Source organism: Chinchilla lanigera, unplaced genomic scaffold, assembly GCF_000276665.1.
Source record: "Chinchilla lanigera isolate Chin_1 unplaced genomic scaffold, ChiLan1.0 scaffold00019, whole genome shotgun sequence".
Taxonomy (NCBI): Eukaryota; Metazoa; Chordata; class Mammalia; order Rodentia; family Chinchillidae; genus Chinchilla; species Chinchilla lanigera.
Genome location: NW_004955420.1, coordinates 26,329,289 through 26,335,114, shown reverse-complemented (window position 1 = coordinate 26,335,114; position 5,826 = coordinate 26,329,289).

The following is a 5,826-nucleotide window of genomic DNA, read 5'->3' as shown; positions in this document are numbered from 1 at the left end:
GCACCTGGGAAACAGGTATTCCTGTGTGAGGAATACACAGGCACACTCTTTACGAGGTAGTGAGGCAAGAGCTACATGAGGTGTTGCAGAGACAGGAAGGGAGACACGCGGAGAAGTAACCGCCGGCCGTTTGTGTCTGCATGTCTGAGTCTCCATGAAGCCCGGCGATGCTTTTCTACCTAGAGATGGCAAAGCTACAGCTGCACCCCTCTTTCTGTATTTTCTTTCTTCCCTTTTTTTTTGGACTGGGGAATGAAACCACGGGATGGAGGAGGTACAGGGCAACCACATTTATGTAGAAGATAGAAAAGTGAGAAAGTAAAAGATACAAAGGCAAGGAAAGTCCTGCCGGCTGGCAGGGTTCTGAGCAGGACATCACAGGGTGCTTTGTCTGGGGCCCTAAGGGGCTCACAAGGGGTTGCAGGGCGCTGAGCGAACGGTATCCTCTCACGCGGAGGAGACTCCAATTTCTTAGCATCTGATCCATGCGGCATTCACCCAGTGCCCTCCGGCCAGTGGCCGCCTGACCCTGCTCAGGGGGCTCCCAGGCCGCCGGGCGACACCACAGGGGTTTGTGTGAGGTCCCTCGCCAGGCGGCTACATCTCAACTTCCGACCCCACTTCAGGGCTGTGTACACCGCCCGCCAGAATCCTCAGGCCCAGCTCACCCGTCACCTTCCTCTCTGAAGAGGTGACGCTCAGTGCCCCTAGGGCAGAGGGGCGCAGGCTACTCTGGCTGCTTTGAGCTGTGCAGGGGCGGTGAGAAGGCTCAGCATCAGCGGGAGCCTGCGGAGGCCTCGGCCAGTGGCCTGTGAGAGAAGTCCGAGGGGCCTCCCAGACCTGCAGTCACTCAGGAGGCTGAGGCAGGACTGCTGCAAGTTGAAGACCATCCTGGGCTACATAGTTTGAGGCCAGCCTGAACTGCACAGTGAGACCCTGCCTCAAAAAGACAAAAAAAAAAAAATAGAGTGAGACCTGCAGGGATAGCTGAAGCTCCACAGACGCGGGCATGAGCAACCACGTGACCAAAGGGGCTGCAGAGCGGGGAGCACTGCACAGGGGCAGCGAGAGCTGTGTCATCTGCCTGGAGGTCTGGAGGGGTGAGGCTTGACCGGGGGTGTTAAAGAGGAGATTCAACCGGTGCCCCTACGAGAGCTCCTGAACCCAGCCTGGCTGGCGTCTGCCCGAGGACAGAGCCGGGGTTAGACAGGAATCCAGACGTTGGGAAGACACACGGGTTCACGTGTCAGGTGTCTTCCTCTCCCAGAGAGGTGCGCAGCGTGAGAGAAGAGCGCCCCGCAGAGGTGGGGCAGGTACGCTCCTGCGAGGGAGACACAGTGACTCTGCCCTGTGCCCTGTGCCCTGGTGCACGAGCTGGAGGGTGAGCCTGAGTTGGCGGGGAGACGGGTCCCGAGGCTGCGGCCTCTACAGCAAGGTCTGGTGCGAGAACATCGCGGTCCACACGCAGAGCCGTCCTTGTGGTGTGATGCCCGGCCGGAGGCCTCACGTTTCAGGGACTGGGAGGTAAGAGGGAACCTCACTGAGGGCCAGGGGAGCCTGGGGGGCCAACCCCGCTGTGACTGTCGGTGTCACTGTCCAACACGGTCCTGAGCAGGTCTGCCCTTTGCTTCCCCCCAGCAGGAGGCGGATCAGAAGCTGACGCACTCGGGGTGCCCGTCGCTCTGTCCTCTTTCGGGTCCTCAGTGAGGTCTCCTCTTTTTAAAAAATAGCCCCAAACGTCCTGACAGGAGCCATCACAGAGGGAGCGTCCGGGGAACCTGGCACTGGCCCCGTGCCCCTGCAATTAGAGAAGCGATGGGCGAGCTCCCGAGGGAGGAGCCGGGGCTGCCCTCGGCTGGAGCTTTGACCTTCCAGCTGGGATGGGTGGCCCGGGCCCTCCCTACGTCCGTCCCGGCAGTGGAGGCACGGGAACAGCCTGGCCGTGTCCTCGTAGCTCGTTTCCGTTCTGGCCTCTCCTGGTCTGGCTCGGAAATACTCTCCGTCTCCTCGGGCAGCTACTGCAGGGTGCTGGCGGAAGCCTTCCCCTGTGGCTCCTGGGAGGAAGGAAGGAAGGAAGACCGAGGTTCCATCCTGTTACCGGACACAGACCAGGCATTGGTGGTCTCCAGGACGGCGCCTGGCTGCCGCTGGGATGGCGGTGAAGTGGTTCATCCCGTTGGAAGCCAGCGCCGTTGAAAGGTAAAAGTAACGCTGCCCATGAGCCCAAGCAGCAAAAGCAAGGCACGCGCCAGGACCTCTTTAGCGTGGCTGATCTTTGAGGAGTCGGGTGATGCTTTCTTGCAGAGGACTTTGGGTCCTTAGGGCCCACACGTGTGACTGCCGGTCTCTCCGTCTGCAGGGGTGACGACGTCCAGGGTTTGAGTCGAGAATGACGCGTCGAGGGCTGGACTGCTGTCACCTTGGTGGCGGCTGGGGTGACCGAATGGCTGCGGGTGGCTCCTCCCAGGTTGGTACTGGAGGCGGGCAGGAAAGGGGGTACTGCGCCAGGACCCGGTTTCCGATTGGAACGGGGAGACCTCATTTCCCTGGCACAGGCTTCGGACGGTGGATGGAGCCCACGGTGAACGTCAGCCAGGGCCCTGTGTCTCTGCCCCGACCTTGGGTTCTTATCTACTAAGAAGCAGGCGGTGAGAAAGGGGCGCGTGCACATTTGAAGCGGCTGAGTCCCAGAGTCTGTGCGCGCGTCAAGGCCAAAGGAAGTAGGGCAGGGGAGCTGGGTCTCCCCTCAGGGCAGGACTGTGGCCTCCGGGCACGGCAGAGGTGGTGTCGCGTCCCAGGGCGTGGGCTGCTCCCTGAGTGACTGCAGCCTTGGGGAAAGGCTTTGGGAGGACCCCACACACGGGAATAATTGGACTAATTTGACATAAAGTCTGCACCACCTCTGACGCCTTCTCTGTGTCACATGGCAGCCCTCACAGGACTGGTGAAAGTGTCTCCCGATGTTGGGCGTATGGGTGCCATCTGCCCGTCAGTCTCTCCCAGGGGACCCCCCCCCTTCATTGGTTGCCGGGGGTGAAATCCCTGTGGAGGGTTATTCGGTAGGTGAACCTGGCATGGCCCTACAGCCCACGGTATTGTTGCACGAAGCCGCTTTAATAGTTAAAGTTACCTGGGGCTTCCAGGTGAAGCTGGCGGTCCGGGGGGTGGACACCCGGGCCCTTGGTCTACGGGGACATCCTGACCTCCAGTGATGCCCTTGACCTATGTGACGGGGCTTGGGTGGCTTCCGTCATTCCCGAGATGCTGATCTCTTCAGGGATGATCATTCTCTATGAAAATGCCCTGGCTGTCCACGGCTGCAACAAGTCATCTGAGCACTGTGGAACATCGTGAGCCGGTCATAAACCCAGGGACCCTGAAAATCGCAGGACATCCCAAAAGCTGCATCCAATAGCTGCTAGAGAAGTTTAAAGAAACCCTCAGAAATACAGGAACAAAGAAAAATTAGAGGACGGCTCAAAAGTATGGGGTTAATAACATCCCTTAGTTATTGCGGGGTGATCAGGTCCGCAGTCTCCTGAACGAGTGTGCAGCAGAGGCTAAATAAAAAGAGGCGAATGGAATGATTTCAGGGCTCCAGGAGGACCAAAGCCCTCTCATAGATTCCTAAGTCTCTCAGGGCTAAGACCATGACCTTCTCTGGGTTGCCCATATTTATTTGGTTATCAGAAGAAGGGAGGGGAGTACTCAAGAAGGGAGAACCACCCAAGGACTTCTCCAAGTAAGGTATGAAGTCAATCCACTGAAGAATGAGATGCCTGAGGCTACAGTCTTCATCTAGTTGAGACCTGATCCAGGTGTCCTTGGCTGTGATCTTGTCTTGCCCTTTGAGGCTTTCTGACTTCATCCACCACTACAGGTTTTAGTCGGGATTAGTGACTCACAGAGATTCACTTCCTATGAGTCCGCCACTTCCAGACAAGGAGCCTTGACCTTGGACAGATGCACAAGTGAACATGAAAAGATCAATTTAAGTCCTGCTCAGGTCTGCTTTGTAGTGGTCTCCATCACAAAGGGTATAAAAATGTACTATAGCAGAAAAAATTCTAACTCTAGTGACAGAATTCAATGCTCGAGTACAAGAGGCTGATCCCAGCACTCAGGAGGCTGAGGCAGGAGGATTGTTACAAGTTTGAGACCAACCTGGACTGCAAAGTGAGCTTGAGGCCAGCCTGAACTGCATAGCAAGACCCTGTCTCAAAAAAGACACACACACACACACAAAAAAGTGTAAGAGGCTCACAGAACCTCTTAAAAGTATGCAAAATTGATCAAAAAAATTAAGCATTAACTGTTCCTTTCAATAAACCAATATGAATTAGTAGTACAATTACCTTAGCTATCTTGTGTGTATGTGTGTATACATATATATTTTTTCCCCTTCCTTCTTTCTTTTCTCTTTTCCATCATCCCAGTTGAACAATTAACCCAGATTTTTATATCATGCAAAAGTTAGCCTTCAAATGCCAGGTGTGGTGGCGCATGCCTGTAATCCCAGCATTCAGGAGGCTGAGGCAGGAGGATCACTGCTAGGCTGGCCTGAGTTACATAGTGAGTTCAAAGCCAGTTTGAACTGCATAGCAATACCTTATCTCAAAAAACAAAAACAAAAAAATTAGCCCTCAAAACACTTAACAGAAACCTCAAGAGAGACAAGGAAGACAGCCGTGGTGAAGAGCCCAGAGCACAGCACACAGCTAATTGGAAGGAAAGATAAGCAAAAGGGAAAAACAAAGGCATCAGCACTGAAGACATAATGCCACCGCAGGACTCAGGAAACACCGTACAATGCAACACTAGTGTGGTCTCAACTCCCCAGTCAACGCCCAGGCCAGTGGACTGGGTTTGTTGATTTATTATTTATTAGTTTGGTTTGTTTGCTTTTTTTTTTCTTTTTTTCTGAGACAAGGTCTCATTATGTAGCCCAGGCTGGCCTCAAGCTCCACAAGAACGCTCCTGCCTCAGCCTCCTGAGTCCTAGGATTACAGACAGACATGCACCGCCATGCCTGGCTCTGAACATGCCTTTTGAGGTTTGCGTCAACAAGGGTTTCCAAGCACACAAAACACACACAGCTGGCCTGCATGAAATGCCCATGCCTGGATTCTAGATGTTGTATGCATAGAATGTGAAGGATGTGCTGTGGTAGGGCGCTTGCCGCATCTGCCCAAAGCCGGGGCTTCTGTCCTCAGCACCATGGAATGGGAAAAAAGGACAGGAAAACAATTTGAGTGCTGGTTGGTTCCTCAGTATTAAACAGCTGCAAAACATCTGCAGGTCCCGGCATTGCCAGCATTTCTGAGTGGCCCTCACCGGGGGTTTTGCTTGGCTGGATGCTCCGGGGACCTAGCCTTGTGGCCTTTTTAAATTAGGTGCTGGGGAGGGAACCCAGGGCCTCACCCATGCTAGGCGGGTGCTCTGCCACTGAGCGCCGCTCCCAGCCCTCCTCGCAGATGCTGCTGCTTCTCCTTCCTCCTCTTTTTCCTCTTTCTCTTCTCTTGTGGACAGATTCTCCCTGTGTAGTCCAGGCTGGCCTGAAACTTACTATGTAGCCCAGGCTGGCCTCAAATTCACAGTGATCCTTCGGCCTCAGCCTCCCCAGGGATGGGATTACAGACGTGCAGGATGTAGGGGCGGGTGTGTCCAGGTTATATGCAAATACTGTGTCACAGGGTGGGGCGCCCGGGAACCGATTCCCCCAAGGACAGCCGGCCGGGCTCTGCACCGAGCGATCAGAGCGATCGGGTCGGCTGCCCGGAAGGGGTGACCCAGCAGGCTGGGAAGGGGCTTCCGGGAGCTCAGGCC